The sequence below is a fragment of the Macrotis lagotis genome, chromosome 8 (assembly GCF_037893015.1).
Source record: "Macrotis lagotis isolate mMagLag1 chromosome 8, bilby.v1.9.chrom.fasta, whole genome shotgun sequence".
NCBI lineage: Eukaryota > Metazoa > Chordata > Mammalia > Peramelemorphia > Peramelidae > Macrotis > Macrotis lagotis.
This window is the reverse complement of record NC_133665.1, coordinates 6,691,161-6,714,927: the sequence shown is the minus strand read 5'-3', so window position 1 is coordinate 6,714,927 and position 23,767 is coordinate 6,691,161. Positions and strand designations below refer to the sequence as shown.

General features: G+C 34.9%; 1 long non-coding RNA gene and 1 pseudogene across 1 annotated transcript in view; both read left to right on the top strand.

Annotated features, from left to right (window-relative positions):
- Nucleotides 1-23,767, top strand: part of LOC141495231 (uncharacterized) — a 112,856-nt gene that overhangs the window by 68,923 nt on the left and 20,166 nt on the right. The window lies entirely within an intron of this gene.
- On the top strand, nucleotides 16,076-16,967 carry LOC141494697 (protein EURL homolog pseudogene; annotated as a pseudogene).

The window sequence follows — 23,767 nt, the reverse complement described above, 5'->3', positions numbered from 1 at the left end:
GTTTGGGATGCAAGTTGAAACACAAAGTAGATGATGTTTTCAATTTCATAAGAGGAGGAGGAAAGATATAAGATGTTGGTTATTTAAATATGGTAGGATTTGGTGAGGGTTATTTGAGGATGGGGAACATTTTGATTCATTTCTAGACAAAAGGGAAGAAATCAGTAGATGGAGAGAGACTGAAGCTATTCTGCTTAAAAAGTAGATAGAGACTGAGCCATTCTGCTTGAAAAGACTGAAAAGGATGGAGGAATGCCTTAGAAAGGCATCAGCAGAGACTGGAAATAGGGATGATGTCATTAAGCTTAAGAGAAGTAGAGAAGAGGAAACTCACAATGAATGCTTATAGTGTGTGTGTAAATATATATATTATATATATATATATATATGCATATGTATACATATATATGCCTGACTATATTTTATATATATATTCCTACATTATATTTTTGCCTTCAGTGTATATACATTTATATATATATATATATATATATATATATATATATATATATATGTTCTCTATAATGTTGGTATGCATGTGTATATAATATATCCAGAGACAGTGGCAGAGAGACAGGTTCAAAGAAAAAAAGAGAGAGATAGAGACAGAGAGAAAGAGGAGAGACAGACAGACAGACGGATGGATGGATGGATGGACAGATGGACAGGGACAGAGACAGAAAGACACACATAGGCAAAGAGGAAGAAGAGTATGGGGCAGAGTTCTTAGGTAAAAATTAAAGCAAGAGGTTTGCATATGGTTTGAGAAAAGAAGAGGTTCTGTATAGCTTCTGTGATAAGTAGGACTGATGAACATTTAAGGAATAGCTGAATTATTGCAATGCCACAGGATGAGATTAGAGAACTTAACTCTGTAGTCAAGGGCTTCCTCCAGTTCTGTTCAGCAGAATGTGAGTAGAAGCTAATGAGGCAGGTGTTGAGAGAAATAAAGGTTTGAATTTTGTCAGGGTATGAGTAATTGGACAAGGGGAATGAGATTCAAGAGCAGAAAATAATGTGGAACTGAATTACCAAAATGTAGGGATTGGGATAGAAGTGAATTGTAGCCAGAGAATGTATAGCTTGTCAGGGAAAAAGCTGAGGGTGGAGGAACTTTAAAACAACGGATAGCTTAAAAGTATTAAGGCAAAGATCAATGGAAAACAGAATTTTGAAGTTCTTGAACATGGAAGTAGAACAATTTTGAGTGATTAATGAGTGATGTGCAGCTGCTGTAGAATGGAGTAGAAACATCAAATTAGGATATCCGCAACATTAACTTCACTAAGGTGAAGTTACTTAGTATAAAGGTAAGAGCTGTTGGGTAAGGGGAAACAATATGCTACACTTATGTGAGGATCAAAGGAGATATGCATGTAAAAACTTTTAAAACTAAAATACCACATAAATAGGGCTATTATTACTAAAAATAGCTAGTTTGTTGCATAAAATACACTATACAAAATATATAATTAAATAATATGTACATAATATATAATAATGATACTAAAATACTAAAATAAGGATGAACAGCAAAAAAAACTACTAGGCAGATTAGCGTAATGCAAAGCAATTATGAATCCTTTTGAGTTTATCAAGAGTTCAAAGTACCCTGAAAATTCAAGAAGTTTTGAGAATCAAACATTTCACTTGTTTGTTGACATTTCCAAGTAAATGGTCCTGTCTTTAGTCCTGATTAAAAAACAAGGGATGAGGGGAAAGAATTACACAAAAAGTCCTATCTTTTCCCACTAGCACCTTGATGGTGCTGACAGCTGCAACCAGTTCATAAATTCCCCTGTTGCTGACTGACTCGTGAAAGTGGTCATGCAGAACATATTTCAAAGGAAAAAAAAATGTTAGCTGGCTAAAGGCTGTATTGCTGATCAAGGCTTGGAACTGCAACTACTGGTATGTGGCTATGTATTCATTTCATGCACTATAACATCTAATGTACATGACAAAGTGTTGAATATAAAGTTAATTCACAAACTGAAGAAGTGACTGCCACAGAGGCTCTGATGGAAAAGCAGCCTTTTCCCTCACACTTTAAGACATCTAGGAAAGGACTTTCTATGTTGCATATTTGTCTTTTTAAAATATTTTTTCCATGCCTCATGTCTTTTGTTAACAGAAAATGGGCAGCTGTGTTTTTGTATAGTCAACATCAGCATCACATGCACTGATTTTTCCTCAATAGGTTTAGAGCAGTAATCAGACACAGACATTTTTAAATGATGGCACAATAGTAATAGTTATTTTAAGGTCTCTTCTTACTAAGACCTTTCTCTAGCCCTTTTTCAACAAGCCAAACGACAAATATTTATTGATGGTATGCAATGAACAATGCACTGTAGGAGATTTGCAAAGAAGCATACCCTCTAATCTCAAGGAGGCTAATAATCTAAACAGGAAATGTAGGTAAAAAGATAAACCACCAAACAAATCAGCATGTCAGGTATGAAAGAAGTGTTGATTGATGGATGGCTTGATTACAGGTACCAAGTCAAAGAAGATCTTGATAGTCACATAATCATAGATTCTCACAGATGGAAGAGACTTCATTAATCATCTTATTACCCATTTGATAAAAAATTCCTCTATAAAATATGTGACAAAATGTTATAAAACATTTACTTGAAGTTTTCTTAGAAAAGGGTCAGACTTTTATCCACTATCAACCATTTCACTATAAAATATGATAGCAGTCTTTGATATACAAGAGGAGGGAGGGGAAGCTGTGAATGAACTATTTGTAGAAGATAAGAATTTGTGCTTTGGGTAGGGAGAAAGTGCCTTATTTACTTAAGCCTAGACCTCTTTATTTTCTATATTGCTAACTGAATACCTCCTGGAATCATTAAAGTAATATCTCTATTTAAAATAGATAAATGAAACATGTTCTAGAAGATTTACAGTCTGAAGGAGCCCACTCCTTCCTTTGGTAATCTATCCTTCTTCTGGATATGGCTAATTGTTAGGATTTTTTCCCCTTAAAGCAAACCTCCATCCATCTCCTTGCAAACTTCTACCCAATGATCTTAGTTCCATCCTTTGGGGACAAATGAAACAAATTGTGCATTGTGTTCTTCTGAAAACCTAAATGGAGAACTAATGGATCTACCCCTTCTAATCCTAAATAAAGGACTTTAGATATGATATAACAATATCACAGGTTCTAGGGATTTCATAGTGTCTAGGTACTAATTATGGTCCAGGGATCCAGGAATTGGGCTTTTTCAGGGATTACTCTTGTAACTCTTAGCTTCACTAGGGTTGGTCTGTAAATACAATTAGCACCTCTAATAAGGGCAACTGATAGTACAGTGACAAATGGAATGGTTTGGGAGGAAAAGGATCAGGTTTATTTAAATCCATCCTCTGACCATTACTATTTTGTGATCCTGGATAAATGACTTAACCTCCCTGGGTCTTACTCTTCTCAACTGTAAAATGGGTGGTTTGGATGATACCGTTTGAGTTTTCTGGTCCAACTCTAAATCTATGACAAGATGAATCAAAATCTTATGTGACTTTTTAAGGAAGTATTATGAGAGGATTCCTATGAAAAGGTGGGTGAATCAATAGGAGTACATCTTCCTTCCTGGAAAGAAAGAAAAGCCATTGAGTTCCTTGTCTTCCCTGAAGAGATAAAAAGGAGAAATTGGGGGATATAGAGGGAAGTGAAACAAATTGTGAATTTGGGGTTAAAAGAAAGGTTTTTCGGGGATCCCTCCTTTTTAAAATAAATTCCTTTCTTTCTAGGGTATATTGATATCATTTATGTTTTTTGCTGAAAAACAGCACAGCACATCAGATAGAAGGTAATAGAGCTCCTTTCTCTAAATACTTAATAGCTGTATGATTCTGAGCAGGTCACAACTTCTGGGAGCCTTAGTTTTCTCAACTGAAAAATAGTTCCTACTACCTTGGTTCTGAGGATCAAATAAGAGAATATAAAAGAGTTTTTGAAAACTTTGATGTGCTATATACATGTCAATCATGACTGCCATTATTGTCATAACTTCATAAAGGATTTAAATTATTTTTCCAGTAAAATTTATTGCTATAATAGTAGATAGAGTCCTGGATCTACATTGAAAAAATCTGGAGTTTAAATTCAGGCTCAAATGTTTCTTGGCTAAGTGACTCTGAGAAACTCTTTTAACTTCTCTTAGCCTCAATTCTTTCATCTGTAAAATGGGGACAAAAATATCATCGAACTCCCAGACTTGTTCTGAGGATTGAATGAAATAATATTTGTAAAGTGCTTTAATTTATAAAATGCTTCCCTTAAAATGCTATAGGTTGCTAGTTGAGTATAAGAATCATGATTATAATTATAAGGGGGAAGAAGAAATCAGATCGATTAATTTCAAACTAACCTGAAATTTGGAGATCATTTCTTACAACTTGCTTATTATATAGATCAAACCTTCAGGTTTGCCCAGGGCCATACAGTTAGGATTTGAACCCAGATCTCCTGAGCACTTCCATCCCAGTGCTCTTTCCATTGTTTCATGCTGCTTCCCTAAGACAAAGGGATTTCTGTGGGTGAAATAAGTACCAGAATGGGGAGATTGATGAGTTCAAAAGCTTTTTGAAAATAGTTTGCACAATTGTAGCATTTTACAACAGGTCCAAGTCCAAATAGTTCTTCAGAGATAATCACATGTCCTTACATAATAAAGCAAATGGCATATAAAACATAAATTATGCAAACTTTAAATACTGCAATGCAGTTTTTACTGTTTCATTTAAACAAATGTTGATTAAAAATGACTAATATGGAAGTTTTTACATGATTGCACATATCATATAACCTGTATCTGATTATGTACCATCTCAGAGAGGGATAAAGGAGGGATGGAAAGATAGAATTTGGAACTTAAAACTTAAAAAAAATGTTAAAAGTTGTCATACTATGTAATTGGGGAAAACAAAATATATTTAAAAAACAGGGGCAGCTAGGTAGCACAGTGGATAAAGCACCTGCCCTGGAGTCAGGAGGGCCTGAGTTCAAATTTGACCTCAGACACTTCATAATTGCCCAGCTGTGTGGCCTTGGGCAAGCCACTTGACCCTATTTGCCTCGAAAAAAAACCTTAAAAAACAAAAAAAATTTGATTAGATAATATATTTATGAAGTACAATGTAGTAATAGAAAGTAAATTGCCATTCACATTGACATTTATTTCCTCTGCCTATGAGATAGCCTCTGTTGAAAAGCCTAAAACTTCGATTAAATTTTGTTCATTGTGAATTCGTTAGCCTAGATAAAGATGAATGTTTACTGAATAGTTTTTTAAAAATCTAAGTAAGACTTTGGACCAAGTTTTACATTATTTCTGCCTCTAGGTAATTTATTCAGTTGTCACTTGAACAAAATTGCCCAGAAATAATGGCTTGTGTTATACTGAAGTCTAGGATATTGGTTTTGGACATTAAAGGAAAAAAAATGTGATTTTCCTGTTCCTATATCAAACTCCCAAGACTTCATTCTAAAAAAAAGCCAGCAAACTATTACATTGCCCATGAAAAATACATATAAATCTCTATGATTTAAAAAAAAATCAAATCTATAAGACTTTTATCATCAGAAAGTCATTAAGACATTAATCCAGGAACAATTTAGCAATAATGATTAATCATCCTCATATAGTGCTTTTAATTTTAGAGTTTTTTTAATTTAATTTTATCTTCAATACAAGCCTATAAAGTAGGTTCTTTTACTGCCCCCATTTTATAGAGAAGAAACTAAGGCTGAGTGAAATTCAGCATCTTGCCCAGGGTCACATAGATAGTAAATTTCTGAGCCTACATTTGAATTCAGGTCTTCCTAAATCCTAATCTATTCCTCTAATCAATGTACCACTTAGATATTTTTTATTTTTGCTGATAGTTTAATATTCAATAACTTTTACCAAGGCTTTCCACACTGCTGAATTTAGAGTTAGTCCCTGCATTAAAATTTTGATTTTGCTCCTTATTGCCCTCATGACCCAGGACATACTAAATCTCACTGAGCTGAATTCAGTATTCTTATCAATACAATGAGGGGTTTGTATATCCATTAAAGTTCCTTCTAGCTCTCAATTTATGAGTCAGTGTAATGAATATTGACTAAGTACAAGCTATCCCATGATCTCTTTGCCTCTTCTGAGATGTTGCTATCTCTACTGATTTTCTCCAAATTGAAACAAAAATACCCAAGCAAAAAAACAAACAAATTAATAAAACCCACCTAAACAAACAAACACACAGTATTGTTCCCATAACAAATGAGAAAGGTACAGTGATTGGGGCATAGTAAACATTTGATAAATAAAGAATAAACAGATGATTCTCTGTTTTTTTATCAGTCCTTTCACAAATGAAACAATATTGGTCTCTGATTGGGAATGGACAGAAGGGAAAAGAGATGTGATGTGAAATGAAGAATAGTAAATACAATTCAAATTCATTTCGTTCTACTCAGCCAAGATTTATTATTTTCAAGGTGCTAATAGAGATAAAAGTATGTGTCTCTATAGAGCTTCAGGGTCTCAATATTTTTGATGAATCAGATACCTGAAAACAAAGCAACCAAATTAACCTTATAGTCTATTGGGGCATACTAAAAGACCTAGGTTCATATTGATTCTACTCTTAAGAGGGCAGTTATCAAAATTATGAATGCTTTGTGAATATGCTTCCCATTAGAGAAAGAAAAACTGTAACTGAAAGTTGTAGTTTGGATGCCAGCCCAGAGATGGGAAGTCACCAGCTCTTGTATGGTTCCTAGAGTTGTCTCCATGCCCTCAAGACATGAACTAATAGATAACAAGGAAATATAAATGCCTTAGTCAGCTACTGAAACTTGTGAGAAGTAAAACTAGTTCTGCAAAAACATGTTTGTGACATGGTAAGAACTTTAAATGCTCATTGACTTGACTCATTTGATTTAACAACTTTTCATATTACTTTAGGTAGGCAAAGTCCATATTATCACAATGAACATTATTCTGTGGAATTGGATATATAGTACAAGTCTGATCACATCACTCAAAAAATAATAGTGACAAGTGAAACATTCCTGACAGATAATTATTGTTGTTTGTTGTGGTTCAGTTGTTTTTCATTCATTTTTGACTGGCTATGCCCCATTTTGAAGTTTTCTTGGCAAAGATATTATAGCATTTTTGCCATTCCCTTCTCCAGCTCATCTTACGGATGAAGAAACTAAAGCAAAAAGGATGAAGTGACTTGTTCAGGTTCACACAACTAGTGTCTGATACCAGATTTGAATTTAGGAAGATTACTCTTCCTATTTCCACTGTACCATCTGTCCTTTGATAGATTACAATTAATCTATAATATGGACATTTTTCTTATCTCTCATTCTTTGTTTATGTCATACAATTTTTTTTCCCATTGGAAAGTCATTCAACTCTGGACAGCAGACCAAGGCAGTTGAACTTTTCCTTTTTTTTATCCCTTTGATTATAGTTTTAAATATTTCTAAATAGAAGTTAATATACTGAAGCTTACAATTCAACTGTTCCTTCATATCCTGCAAAACTGGTTTTAAGAAAGGTAGCTATAAATAGTTTGAGCATAGATGAAGTATGACAGAGTGGAAGGCCACAGCTGTCCTATTGTCAACCTAGAATATTCTGTAGCATATTTCAAAAGAAAGTAGAATTTAATTCAACAGCATATGCTTGGGTTTCCAACACCTCTGATAGTTTATACTGATAGAATAACTCAACCATGTTTAAATAAGGTAAACATCTGCATATCCATATTTTGAGCATCTTTCCAAAGACATATAGACTATAAGTTTTTGCCACTGTCATTTTAAACTTATGTTTAATTATTATCTTAATGAAATATTTTAACAGCTTATATTTCCATGTTGGTGTGATTAATGTGCAAGCTTTTCATCTATGGTCAAGGGAATCTACCTGGATTTATAAACCAGGAGGCTAATCTTGGCACTGATAGATCATTTTCTACACCAGGGAACTTCACAAACATTCCTTTCAAACTAGAGTAAACTAGATCAGAACACTCAAGAGCTTCATGATTTGTTTGTTTTTCTCTCTTTTCCCCTCTAGAAATACAACCAAGACTGTGTAGTTTTAGGTTGCCTATACCCAGAGAAAAACAAATAATTGGATGCACATAGCACACCCCAGAGAAACCACCTAAGATAGGGCATACCTGCGGAGAAATAAACATGACTTGGCAGAGGCTGTGCAGGACCCGAGAGGTAAGGAATCATTTTAAAAGTTCCCCTGAAATCCCTGAATGATATTAAGCAACTCATTTAACCTACCCTGCCCCTTAGCTATCATCCAATATTTCTCCTCCTCTTGGTTAGGTAACTTGGAAAAAAAAACTGCTTCTATATCTTTTCCTCATACTCTCAGACTATCAATTGTTCAATAAACATTCATTAAGACTTTGTCCTAAGAACTGGAAATACAGAAAGAGGAAAAGACAGTCCGTGCCTTAGAGAAAGTTGCAATCTAATGGGAGAGACATCATGCAAACAAATATATACAAAGCAAACTAGATACAGGATAATAGGAAATAATTTATAGAGGAAAGGCATTAGAATTAAGAGGGGTTGGGGAAAACTTCCTGTAGAAGGTATAGTAGATATTTAAAGGAAACCTGGGAAGTCAGCAGATGGAGAAGAGGAGGAAGAGTAATTCAGGAATGGGAAACAGAGCAAATACATAGAACCTATAGATAGTCTTGTTTATGGAAGAACCAGGAGGACAGCATCACTGTGTGGAAGAGTACAAGTTGGTAAGTTAGGTGTAGAAAAAACTGGAAAGGAAGGAGGGAGGGAGTCTATTAAGGGTTTTGAATGTCAAACAGATTTGAATCTGGAAGCAATTGGGAATCACTGGAGTTTATTAAGTAGAGAAGTGAGGTGACATAATCAGATATGTGCCATAGGAAAATCACTTTAATGACTGGGGCAGGTAGGCTCTCCAATAGCCTAATGAAATAATACAGATAAGAGGTCATGAGTGCCTACACCAAAGTGGTGGGAGAGGGGAATTATTTGAGAAAAATGAAATTGGCTGTATTTGGAAAGTGATTAGATATCTTACTTTTGAGGGGTGAGAGAATGAGGAGCCCAAGATGCCTCATGGGTTGGGAACCTAAGGGCTTAGGAGAATGTCCTTGATCTCTATAGTAATAGTGAAGGTAAGGCCTGGGAAGATGGTATTGCCTTCTCCCTCCCCAGAAATATGCAAGGTGGGAGATAGATAATTTAGGGGAATAATGAGTTATGATTTGGATATATTGAGTTTAAGGTGTCTACTGGACATCCAATTCAATATGTTTGAGAGGAAGTTGGAAAAAAAGAGATTAGAGGTTAGTAGAGAGCTTGGGGCAATATTAGTAGAATTAATAACAAAAAGATAATCTTCTGAGAACTGGGTTTCTAGTCTTCCCTCTTCATTAGCTATCAATGATTCACCCTCCCCCCTTTTTCAAATTCTAATATTCTTTTCTCAATCTTCTTAACTTTCTGATGTATTCTCCATAGCATTTGATACCATTGAGCACCTTTAATCTTCATAAATTGTCCTAGGATTTTATAATATTGTTCTCTCTTGGTTTTCCTGCTCCCTATTTGGGCAATATTTCTCAATCTCCTTCTTCATTCATGTCATGTCCACTAATTGTGGGTGTTCCATAATTCTCTCTTTCTTCTAGACTCTTTTCTTTCCATACTTCCTCACTTGGTGATCTCATCAGCTCCCATGGGTTCAACTATCAATTCATATGCAGATACTTCTTATATGCAGATACTTTCCAGATTCAAGCATCCAGCCAGTTTCCCTACTGAGTTCCATAACACATCAGCTTATTTTCATCATCATTAACAGAATGTTCAATAAGCATCTCAAACTCAACATGTCTAAAACAAAACTTATTATCTTTCCTTCAGACCCTCTCTTTATCCCAACTTTTCTGTGAAATGAAGCTTCTGAAAATGAAGTATTAATTAAGCACTTATTAAGACCATGGCACAGTGCTAAGTGCTGGGGCTTCAAATAGAAAAACAAGAAAGTTCCTGCTGTCAAGGAATACATATTGTAATGTGGGAAGCATATATAGAAGAATTCAACTAAAAATCAGAGGGAATGGTACCATGGCAATTAGGATGCAACAGTAAAGCAGACAGCGATACTTCTTTAAAGTTATTTCCACTAAAAATCAGTTTCTGATTGAATCATTTGACAATGCCAAAGACTTTAGGGGCAAGGACAATGTTTATTAGCTGTGGCTGTAGCAATTGTCGGAACAATTCCAGGCTGCATTTCCAACAGGGGTTGTTACTTCCTAGAATGATGGTAATGGTCACTAGACTAGAGGCATTGCTCTTCCCAAGGGCCTTGGGTTCAATGTCCTAGGCTGTCATCATAAAGTCTCAGGGATGAGGTTAGTCATAGTAGTGATGGTTTTGACTTTCTCTGAACATTCTGCCTCCTGTTTCTCCTTGAAAGGATGGGGGTGGGGGGGAGAATTTTCCTGTTTTTGAATCAAGAAAACCTGAGTTCAAATAAATGCTTTATTCCTAGAATACCAGACACATAACATACTATGTGTTTGGTATTAGTAGAATTAATAATTCTGATTGTTAATAATTAATAAATTTTGGTTAACTAACTGAAAAGCTCTGTGAACCTAGGTAAGTCATTTAACTCAAGTGGTCACAAGCAACTCTTAAAACAATTAAAAACTCATACACTGCATTTTAGACAGGGTAGTTTTCAAACTGGTTTTTGAAGAGGTCCTACTAACCTGCTGAAAGGTACTGCTGAAAATCATGGGTTTAGACCAAAAAACTAAAACCAAACTAAAACAATAGAAGGTAAGAAGGAGAAGGAGGGCCTAGAGGAATACAGAAGTCTAAAGTGTTTATTATGTTTAAAGAAATCGATCAGTTTTATTACTTTTTTTTTAACTGTATTCAGATAACCACTTCTTTCTATAAGAGGTCCTACTTAAAGAGAATCCTTTATAATTAGGATAACTAAGTTCTAGCCTGAGGGGCTTTTGCTCTATTCTTATGCAAATAAAGGCTTCTAAAGAGCTTGAAAACATTTTGTTCTTGCAAATAGGTAAACATTCTTCTTCAATTATTGTTAATATTGTTCTTCCTTTTAGCAAATCTCACCAAAAACATTTAAAAAATTTTTAGGTAATACAGAGGTGAATTTCAGTCAATCCCCAAATCTTTACTTCCCATTCCTAATTAGTGAACTCCAATTTAATAAATTTTTGTTAGGGCAAAAATAGCATAATTAGTTAAATTTGTCAACCTGATCTATCATCAAGTACCAGACACTTTAAATGAATTTTCCAAGACAACATTGTAAATTGTTTTGCTTGAATTTCCTGATAATTATACAATCTTAAGTTTGAAGGGTTTTTTTTTTTTTTGCAGTGCAAAGTAGTGCAAAGAACATTAACTCTGGAATTTGAGGTCATTGGTTCACACACATTGACTTTGAACTTTTGATTCATTTCTCTGGGTCTCAGTTTCCTCATCTATAAAATGAAGAGCTTTGGACTTAGAGTTAGAGTAATGTTTTCTTTCTTTTTCTTTTCTTTCTTTCTTTCTTTCTTTCTTTCTTTCTTTCTTTCTTTCTTTCTTCCTTCCTTCCTTCCTTCCTTCCTTCCTTCCTTCCTTCCTTCCTTCTTTCTTTCCTTTTTCCTTGCTTTATTTCCTTTCTTATATCATTTTTCTTCCTTCTTTTCTTTCTCTCTTTCTTTCCTTCCTTGCTTTTCTTTTCTTTCTCTTTGTTTTATTTCTTCCTGTTCCTCTCTCTCTTTTTCTTTTCTTTCTTCTATTTGTACCACTGGACAAATCTTTGAGTCAGTGTTTGTTCCTAAGTAATATGAAGATGCTGAAGTAAAATGTTTTTTTCTAGTTTAATTCTATGATATTCCAATTATATTGACAAAGCACATAAATTTAAAGTTTCATATAAACATTAACTGCCACTGGGACTCACCCAAGTTACTTAAACTCTCTGGGCATTACTTTACTATCCTTGAAGATAGAGGAGAATCTATACTCGAGTATCTCTACAGACTTTTCTAATTCTAAAATTTTATCTTTTGAAGTTGATGGGTTTTTCTCCTAGAACTGAATTTTGATAATAATCATAGCTTACATTTATTCAATGCTTACTATGGATCAGACATTGTACAATTATTATCTCATTTGATATTCACAACCATCCTGAGAGGTAGAGCTATTATTTATCCCCATTTTACAGATGAGCAAACTAAAGAAAAGAGAGAATAAGTGATTTTCCCAAGGTCACACAGTTACCAAGTTTTTGAGTTAACAAGGACTTAACTCAGATTTTCCTTCCTCCAGGTCTGCAACTCTATCCACTTCACCCATCACTCAGAAGTCTCTGATAATTTTGATGAGACCCTCAGTACCTCAAGGGAGCAACAATACTTGTCTTTCAGGGAAGAGTACAACCCATTCATAGCAATATCTTCATCATGCTGAAATATTTCCTCCAGTTTTTTTAAATTTCCTGGATACCAGTCTTAGTACTTGACTATCTATCTCTTAAACTTCCCTCTCATTATATAAATGACCCTTATTTTCTAATCATTTATCCCCTACCTAGATGATGAGACTTATGCATTTTCTTATATGTAGCTCATCACTGCTAAAAGGGTCAGGCAAACATAGTTCTCTTTCCTTTCCTTTGGGTCAGCTACAACTATGTTTCTTTGGAAATTGCAATGTTCAAAGATTCTCAATCATACAACATCATTAGCAGAATATTTATGCTATTCAAAGATGGGTTTTTATGTTGTGTAGCTTGGATTTGTTGAAGGTAGAGTCTTCCCCCCCACACACACAACCATGTCTTCTGTCTTAATAATAATAGCAATAACATGAACATATATACATATGCATATTCATAGTGTTTGCAAATAAAAATATACACATGTAGTGCTTTAAGTATTTAGTAGTGTTATAGAAATAAATATAGTGTTTTATGGTTTGCAAAGTGCTTTATAAATTTTTCATTTTATCTGCAGGACTCTCCAAGGTAGGTACTAATAATTACTATATGGATGAGAAAATGAAGCAGAGAGAAGATCAGTGATACCAGATCACACAGATAGTAATGTCAAAGGCTGAATTTGAATTGGAACTTCTTAACTCTAAGACCAGCACTCTATAAACTGTGTCACCTGACTGTTGCCAAATCATTCACTATACCCTATTGTCCTTCTCAAGGTTCTCGTTTCAGATAAATGAATTAATGCACTTCAATGGAATGGTCAACTATACATCTAGAAAGTGGGCAAGTTTCATCCATTTATCTGTCCTATAGAATGTTAGGTGGATCTTCCTGAATAGTTATGGATCTCATAAATTTCTGGGGCTTGAGAGGACAAACAGTAATCTTCACAAAAAAAGAGTCTCACTAAGTGTAGGGAATTCCATTTTGATGAGACAATTTGCTAGACACCTTTGTAGAAATCTTTGGACAGATTATAGCTACTTTTTTTAGACCTAAAGTAATATTAATAATTAAGTGACTCTGGAATAGATTCTTCTCTGTGGTTATAATTACTAAGGAATGTTAAAGGCAAGAATGATGAGATTAAAGTGATGACAGAAAGTCATCTTTATCTTCCCAATATCATATTTGATAGTTGCAAACATAGCTTCCAAAGAACTGAAATATAGTAGCCAAGCTGAAACTATCAAGAAAAAAAGAAAGGGAAAAGAGAAGAAGAGAAAGGGGCAGGGGAGGAAAGAAGAAGAGAGGGAAGGGAGAAGAAGGAGAGGAAAAGGGGGAAAGGAGGAGAAAAGGGAAGGAGTCAGTTACTAGTTAGAATTCATGAATATGACTCCTAAAATCAATGCTCTTCCTGGTAACCATGCAGGCTCCACTGTAGAATTCCACTAGCAGTCTTCTTTTTTAATCCCCAAAGGGCAGAAAAAGATGCTTTTGAAATTTTCATACATACAGTATCACTAGAAGGAAGCAATGAATACATGTCTTTTTTAGGACTCAACCATAGTTACTTCAACAATTTGATAATTAAAACAAATTCATTGTGTAGCCCACAAACTAGGCAGCCTCTAATGCTGATGGTAATTACTTCACTCTGATTTAGGTTTAATATTCAGTTTGGTTTAATTTATTCTAATTTATTATTCAAAAGAGTATCCTTAAGGTAATATCCTTCCATAGACTAGAATGACTCTAACATAGTAAATTAATGTAATCATTCATCAAGTACAAGAGGGCTAAAGTTTCCTGATCAGAAAGCAAATTTCAAACTGAGTTGCTCCTGGACTGAACATTGTCTGGGTAAGTTAACCATGTGTAGTTAGCTGAAATTTTCTTGCCACTATCTGATTCTTAGCTCAGGGCCCTAAGGTATGCATTTCATTTCTGCAGAACAGCACCTATTTATACATTTTCACAGATGTTCTGATTGGTGTATGGTAACCCAAGGGCTATAAATATATAAAAATGGACAGGAATATAGGTCCTATTTAAGTAGGATAGCTCCTAGAAATTCCCTAAAACAGACAATTCATTGGTATTTGACTGAACATGGCATTTTTTCCCCTGCAAAGTTCTGATTTTTTTCAGTTCTTTTGCTATTATTCAATTCAACAAACATTTAATTTACTAAGTACTAGGAGTAGTGTTAAATCATAGAGATTTAAAACAAAATATAATTATAAAGTCCCTCCCTTCAAGCAGCATATTTTCTTTAGAGGGGGAAATGACATGAATACAGATAAGTAAATACAAAATATGTAGGCAAAGGAAATACAAAGTTATTAGGAAAAGATCCTTCTGTACTTTTTTCCTGGAATATCATGTTCATTTCTGGCCACCATATTTTTAGGAAGGAACTGAGAGAGCAGTCAGAGATGGGCAGCTAGCATGATGAAGGATCCAGAGAGTCTATCTTATTGAGGATCCTTTGAAGGAATTGGGGATATTTAGCCTAGAGAAGAGAAGATTTAGGGTTGAGTTGTGCAAATGATATCTATCTATCTACAAGTGATCTTTGTCCTTTATTCTCAAAGAAGACTATGACATCAGGAAGGTGATGCCATGACAAGCACATGAATTGGATTCGAGTGAGGGGGTATTTTCTCCTCCAGAGCCATCTCCAGAGTCCAATAGTCAGATATGAATCCAAGATGACTGTAGGTAGCCCTGGATGTGATACAATCAGGGTTAAGTGATGTGCCCTGGGTCACATAGCTAAAGTGTTAAATGTCTGAGTTTGAATTCAAACTTTCATCCTCCTAACTGCAAAGTCAGTGCTCTATCCACTGTGGACACCTAGCATACTTTTTTTACATCTACAACTATATAAACAGTAAATCATAGAAAATAGATTAGACTTAGGAAAAATGGACTAATTTAGGTTTAATATTTAAAAATCACTTAATATTAGAATTATCTTATTGTGAATAAATTAGTGGTCTTGGGGAAATAATGGTTTCTTCCTAATTCAAGATCTTCAAGCAAAGACTAGATGATAGATGATTACTCTTTCACAAGGGGGAACTTGCTAAACTATAAGCTAGGCCAGATGATCATTGTAGCCCCTTCCAGTTGTGAAAGTCCAAGATATGATTTGATTTGTTTTGATTATAATATGCAATCATATAAGAGATCTGCTAGAAGAAATTCAGTCTATCTAGCAATTTTAGGGGATTCATATGGCATGTATGACACTTGTAAATAAGCTTACAAAGTAATCTTATAAACAACCTATTTGGATAGGGGTCATTATAAGCATGGAATTTCATTTCTGGACTAGGAAATATACTTTGGAAAAAAAAGCATAAAAGGCTGGGAGGTGGGGGCGGGGCACGGAGCTTGGAGGTGGCACAGTCTAACTGAAGACCTTGCCAGAGTAGTGGGAAATGCTTCTCCATAGATGGCGGTAGCTTTAAAGAAAGGCCAGAGGGAATAACTGAAGAAACCTGCCTGAGAGTTGGGCAGTAGGTACCCCAAATGACACTTAGAAGCCGAGGGCAACTATGAATGAAGAGCAGTTTGTAAACATTGACTTAAATGATGACAACATTTGCAGTATTTGTGAACTGGGAACAGAAAAAGAAACACTATCCTTCTGCCACCTTTGTTTTGAGCTAAATATTGAAGGAGTACCAAAATCTAATCTCTTGCATGCCAGATCATTAAGGGGCCACAAAGAATGCTTTGAAGAATTCCATTTGATAGCAAACCAGGATTGTCCTCGATCTAAACTCTCCAAAAGCACTTATGAAGAAGTCAAAACTATATTTAGTAAAAAAATTAACTGGAATACAACATGTTCAGTATAAGGATAAAGAGTCTGACCCTGAACGTTCTAAAACTTCCCAGCACCCATTTTTAAATTTTACACATAAGTCAGATAGAAAGTTATTACCTCAATTTGATTCCCAAGTACCAAAATATTCTGCAAAATGGTTAGATGGAACAACATTAAACATTTCAAATCATGCACAAAGAATTTTGGAGCAAAGAGAATCTGCAAGCTTCTGACTTGATATGTTGCAAGATCCAAGTGCCTCTTTCTGCTATAATAGTGTTTTGTGGTCTCATCACCAGCAAACTCATAAAAAAGAAAAGAAAGCTTCTGTTTCAGAATTTGTGACCAGAGACAGTATACTTATTATACAAAAGAACAATTGAGTTCAATGAATCTGAATGAGGTACAGCAGCTGAATGAAAAGCTTCATCAACAAATTCCAAGAAATTTTTGAGCAGTTGGCACACCAAGTACAAGAAAAGGATTCTTTCGCTTCTGTACTCCATGTCCGACATATTGCCATCAAACAACTACTTAAGAATCATTCCAAGTTGCCATGTCTTCAAGCAGGGAAACAAGGAATGAAGTGTAACTTTCCCATAAGTAACTGAATAAGACTTATACTTAATTCTATCAATTCGTTGGTCAGTCTTGTATGTAATCATGCAATAATCATGGAATTTCATTTCTAATAAGTATGTTGAAAGTTGGAGTCTTTCTGAAAATAATTTGATTTTTTTCTCCATTTGCATGTAAAAACAAATTTTAATATTACATTAAGTTTAAAAGTTCAAAATTCTATCCCCCTTTGAAACAGTAATCAATCTGATACATTATACATGTGCAATCATGCAATCCATTTCCATAACAGTTATTTTGTGCAACAAAAGGAAGAGAAAAATAGTATGCTTCAATCTATAGTCAGATAACATCAGTTCTTTCTCTGGAGGTGTTTAGCACTTTTAATCACAAGTCCTTTGGTATTGTCTTGAATCATATTGCTGAGAATGACTAAGTCATTCACAATTCTTCATCATACTATATTGCTATTATTATGTAAAATGTTTTTCCTGGTTCTGCTCACTTCCCTTTGTATCAGTTCATGTTAGTCTATGCATGTTTTTCTGAAATTATCTTGCTTGTCATTTCTTAGAGCACAATAATAATCTCTAATCATATACCATTCATAAATCTGACAGTAAAGTACTCCATGCTCTCCTAATTTGCTTTATCACCCTGTACATGTAAATCATGTATCCATTTTGACCTTATCTTGGTATATGGTTTGAAATGTTGTTTTGTACCTAATTTCTGCCATACTGTTCTCTAGTTTTTGTCCAATAATGAGTATTTGTCCCCAAAACTTGAAATATTGGGTTTAGCAAACACTAGTTTACTATGGTGATTTTCCTACAGCATATTGTGTATCTAATCTATTCCACTGATCCACCATTCTGTTTTTTAGCCAGTATCAGATAATGTTTTTTATAATTACTGCTTTGTAGTACAGTTTGAGATCTGGTACAGCTAGACTGCCTTTGTATTTTTTTTTAAATTAATTCCCTTGATATTCCTGACCTTCTGTTTTTCTGGATGAATTTTTTTATTTTTTTCTGGCTCTATAAAATATTTTTTTGGTGGCTTGATTGGTATGGCACTGAATAAGTTTATTTAAATAAAACTGTCATCTTAATTATATTGGCTCAACCTGACAATGAACAATTAATATTTTTCTAGTTTTTTAGATCTGACTTTGTAAGTGTTTTGTAATTGTGTTCATATAGTTCCTGGGTTTGTCTTGGCAGGTAGATTCCCAGGTATTTTATGTTGTCTGCAGTTAATTTAAATGGAATGTCTTTTTCTATTTCTTACTGCTGTACTTTGTTGGTAATATGTAGAAATGCTTATGATTTATGTGGCTTTATTTTGCAAAAGTTGTTAATTTTTTTCATCTGGTTGTGGGAGTTCTTTTTGGTTTCTTTTCTAAGTATACTATCATCCTCTGCAAAAAGTGAAAAAAACAGAAAAAAGCATAAAAAACACCAGACCCTAGATAGGATCACTGTATCTAGAGCTAGAGTTTATGAATTTGGGCAATTACATAGTCAATCAATAAATATACCTACTTGGTGACAACCACAAGGGATACAAGGACAAGCAATGGAATAGTCCCTACAAATAAGAAATTACTCAACCACAAACCAACTTTTCTTCCTTCCTTTCTTCTGTCCTTCCATCTTCCTTCTTTTCTTCCTTCTCTCCCTCCCTTTTCTCCTCTTTTCCTCCTTTTTCTCTCCTCCTCCCTTCCCTCTCTTCTTTCCTCCCCTGCCACCCCTCCCTTCTTCCCTTTTCCCCTTTCTTTTTCTGGGTAATTTCAGCTTAACTGCTATATTTCAGTTCTTTGGAATCTATGCTTGCAACTATCAAAAATGATATTGGAAGATAAAAGACCTGAAAAGATATTTTTCTCCTATATCTCCCTTCAATCTTCCCCCTCCTGCGGCAACTTGGACATTCTTAATTCTCTACATATTTTACTGACACAGTCACTTTAGTAGATGTTCAATAAATGCTTGTTTAGTGACTATCAGGTCTGACAAGCAGAATTGAGGTTTAGAACAGGATCCATTTTATGCTATTTGAAGCCCACAGGTCCTGGAGATCCTAGGTTGGAGGTAGCCTATATTAGGGCAGCCATCCCTTTGGAATCCCTTCTGCTTATGCTTTGTTCATTTGGCAAACTGATTTTGCTCTAGGAAAACTTCCCCTCAGTGACTGGAAAGCTTAAATTGGGAATTATCAGATAATAGGAATTTACTCCAAATTCATCAGTGACTTTAAATGGAATATTGGCCATGATTGTAAGTGGGTAAAACACACCAGATAGTACAGGAAGTGCCTATTAAAGTTAATTCAAGAAAAAAAACAATGCTTCCTGTTATCCTACAGAGGCAGTAAACATTTAATTTCTTTTTATTTTTAAAAGCCATCTGTTTGGAGTTGAGGCACTCTGATGATGCATTTTCATTTTTTGGACCATAACTAGATATAACTCAGGAATATGCAATAAGCCTTATTGCTCATTTCTAAGCTGTTCTTACTGCCAGGAGCACCCTCTTCAAAATCAAGAATCATCAAATCATCAAATGTGAAACTGGGAAGGGGTTTCTGGAAATCTTCTAGTTCAACTCTAGCACCTTACAGATGAAGAACCAGGTTCAGAGAGATGATTTGACATTCCGAAAATTACCCACTCTATCCAAAGAAAGTCTCATTCTTAAAGGGATTATTGTTTGATAGGAGTTAACTGGTTAATTTAAATACAATGGTTTCCTTAGCAACCATCTCTAACCTAGAATCACATCTGCTTAGAGGTACAAAAATTTCAACTAAATAGCACCATACTTTTTAACAACAGATAAATGGAGTCTAATGAAGTTAAAAAAAAAAAAGATCTTACCACAAAACCATGAGTAAGAAATATGCAAATTTTCCAATGAAAATATGGCACTGAATGAAGCTTCTGTTTGGAACTAGTCCAGTCTAAGTTTTTTCTGAATATGAGATTCCTGAGAGAGAATGTGATTAAAAAAAAGAAGGAAAACCTCTTTACTCCCTGGGTACTAGAAACTTCATTCATGTCATACTAGACCTAGAGATAAGGGTGCCTATCACTGACTCCCTTTAATTAGCTCTACACTCCAGACATTGCTTACCAGCTGGTGCCATCTATAAAGTCTTTGTCATCGCTACCACCATTCCTAGTTTTCTTGGATTCTCTTTATTCTGGGAAGGGAGAAGATAACAGTTTTTCCACTGCTTACTTCTACTTTTTTGTTGTCTGAAAGGATCATAACATCCCTTTGGGAAAATTTTCAAAAGAAATTTGATGCAAATTATTAAAGAGGGAAAAACTATGATGGAAACAGTTATAGTGAGGATTAAATGAGACAATATAAGTGAAACACTCTGCAACCTTAAAATACTATATATATATATATATATATATATATATATATATATATATATATATATATGTAAAGATGATGATGTGACTGATAGGTACAATAGTAGATAAAAAACAAAAATAAAAGGAACTTAAATATCATAAACTGTAAGATTCTTACAACCTGATCTCTGAACCAAGCAATAATTTCAAGTTAAGGAAATTAACTTCTCTCTTGATCTTGGCTGCTGTGTATCTCAGTTCTTTGGAATCTATGTTTGCAACTATCAAATATGGTTTTGGGAGGATAAAAGATCTGAACAGTTAATTTTCTCCTACATCCCCTGCCCAATTTGGTCATTCTTAAATCTCTGCATATTTTACTAACTCACTGTTTGTGACCTGGTAAAGTCAGATAACTATTTTGTCACTTTTTTTTTGTTTAAAGGGAGAAATTGATGGGTGGTAAGGCTAATATCAGAGAAAATACTATAGAATAAAAAGCAGACTATCATTCAGAAATATCTATATATGTATTAAAAAGAGAATGTGATTTTACTAGATCATACTCATACAGACCCAGGCAGACACAGACATACACAGGCACACAGACACACAGACACACAGACACACAGACACACACACACACACACACACACACACACACACACACACACACACACACACACACACACACACACACACAGAGACATTCCTTAACCTTTCTACAAAGTGAGGGAAAGGGTGGTTTGAGTCTATTACCCAACAATCCAAAGATCTGAGAAGGTAAGGGTAAGCAGGAATGTCATTAGAGAATGAGAAAGAGATGTCTCCATATAGGAGAGTTTGACATTATTCTTTCTGATTTCACTATATTAAATAGATTACCATAGTTAGGAACAACAAAAGTCCCCTCCCATCCACTCACTCCCCCACCTCTTTTTCTGCTTTCTGATTCTTGTCCTTCCCTATCTTTCCCACAATGGCATTGAAGCATCCATTCATAGGAACTCATAGCTGTTCAGCAAAGGAATATTGACTTGCCCTGTTTCTGATTCTGACAATGATGTCATCTACCCTCCTTTGGAAGCCAGGTGGCATCTGCCACCATATTTATGATATCAAATTGAATTTGCTCCCCTGTAGTTCAGATTTCTTAAGCCAAGTGATCCACAGGACCCAGAATCTGAAGCAGAAAGTTAGGTTGTCAGCTACCGCACCCAACTCAGAATTATCATTAGAGATACAAGTTATATGTAATATTCCATGTGTTATATTCCAAATTCAATTTCAAGTTTAGATAAACAAGAACTCTGAATACTTTCCCATTTTTCATTGTTCATATCAAAGAAAACAGGGACCATAGAAACATCAGAACATTTTGCAGGGGAAAGAGGTGAGGTAAAAAGGGTAGGAACAATTGAAGAAAAAGGGAGAAATGTACCCCAAACAACTTTTACAACTTTTATCATGTGTGTGTGTGTGTGTGTGTATGTGTGTATGTGTTGGGTTGGGTTGGGAGGGTGAAGGGTGATGACTCCTTACTCATAAATGAAGAGGTAAGAAAGGCACTTTTCTAAAGCAGCTTTCTTAATATAGGTCAAGATGAAAAGAGATTTAACTTTTAATGTTTGAATTAAAGCAGCATGAGCAAGTTCTTTGAATACAATAAAAAAGCTACAGGACATCCCCTGAAACAATCATTTCTAACTATTTCCCTCCTGCATTTCATAAATAATAAATGTGTTAAAAAAATAACCCAGTAGTCACACATTCTCTAATATACTAGTTATGCAAGCTGGATATAACTCTAAGAATCTCTAAATGTGAGAAAAATTGAATTTGGTGGGTCTTTTTTAGCTAAAAATTAAATTTTCCTGGCACCATGCAGACCTTTTCCCTCACAGCTATAGTCATAACTGAATTTTTAAGCCTTCTGAAAACATTGGGGTTTGCAATAAAGCAAAACATTGTGTCAAAAAACTGCTTAGAATACAAAATGCCAAGCTTCTAATGTAGCATCACAGGGCTGAGGCCATTCAGATGAGCTAAAAGTCTTTCTCTACCAGCATAATGTTTAAAACAGTGATTTGCATGCTAAAAGAATGATCTCACTTACATTCTCATTACAAATTGAGTGCCAGTTAATTTTCACTCTTGGTTACCAGAGAGTTGCCTCCCCTGAGTGCTCAGACACCTACCCCTACTTTTCCCCACATTTAAAGTGGCCATTTTGTACTACCTTTGTGTTCTTATCTACAGTGACAGGCCTCCCACAGTTAGGCATCAGGCAATGCAAGAAAAAGCTCAGTTTTAAACACTGGCATTTGTTTGATTAGAACTTAACAGTATCCAAGAGTAAGGCTACGCTTAATAAAGTATTAAAGAGTGGCAATGTGGTCTATGGACAAGGAAATGGCAAACTACTACAGTATCTTTGCCTAAGAAAACCCCAAATGGGGTCACAGAGTCAGAAATGACTGAACAACAAAAGTGTGGTCTAGTGAATAAAACACTAAGCTGGAAATGGAATGAGATAGTCTATATTCCCAGTTCCATCATTAAACTGATACCTATTCTACTTAAGAACCAAGTCACTTGCCTAAGTACCAGTGAACACTATACATGTATGTGCCAGCCTGTCTCACCAACAAATGCATACAGTGCAATGGCAATGAGGAAGGGTGGGTGGGGGATGAAGGAGGTGGGGAAACAATTACTGAGATATAATAATAATAATAATAATAATAATAATAATAATAATAATAATAATAAATGCTTTTTCTAGTCTATATACTAGACTCTACTTGCCTAAATTCTGCAGGTTGTCATAACTCCTTACCCCTTTTCTATTATTTATTAAAGAACAGGAAAGAAATCAGTCCCATACTCAATAGACCCCCAGTGTTCTCTATCACTTCTAGCATCCAATACAAAATGTTTTGTAAAGTAGGCCCCTCCTATATTTCCATTCTTCTTATACCTTTTTGCTGTTGTAGTTGTTGTTAAGTTGTTTCAGTTATGTCCCACTCTTTGTGAACCTATATGGGGTTTTCTTGGCAAAGATACTAGAATGGTTTGCCATTTTTTTCTCCAACTCATTTTACAGATAAGGAAACTGATGGAAACAAGGTTAAGTGACTTTCCCAGTGTCATACAGCTAGCATGTCTGAGATCAGATTTGAATTTAGGAAGAAGAAGAATGAGTCTTTCTGATTTAAGGCCTGGAACTCTATTTACTTTGCCATTTAGCTGCCCTTTTTTTGTCTATTATGTAGAAGGAAAAACTGTAAGGAATCACTCACCTACTCTATAATCTCTAGTGTGCCCTCTCCATAATCTCTAGTGTGCCCTTTCACCTCCAGCATCTAATACAAAATGCTTCATAAATTAGCCTCCTCTTACCTTTCTAGTCTTCTTACACCTTATTCCTCATTATGTACTCTTTCATCCAGTGACACTAAC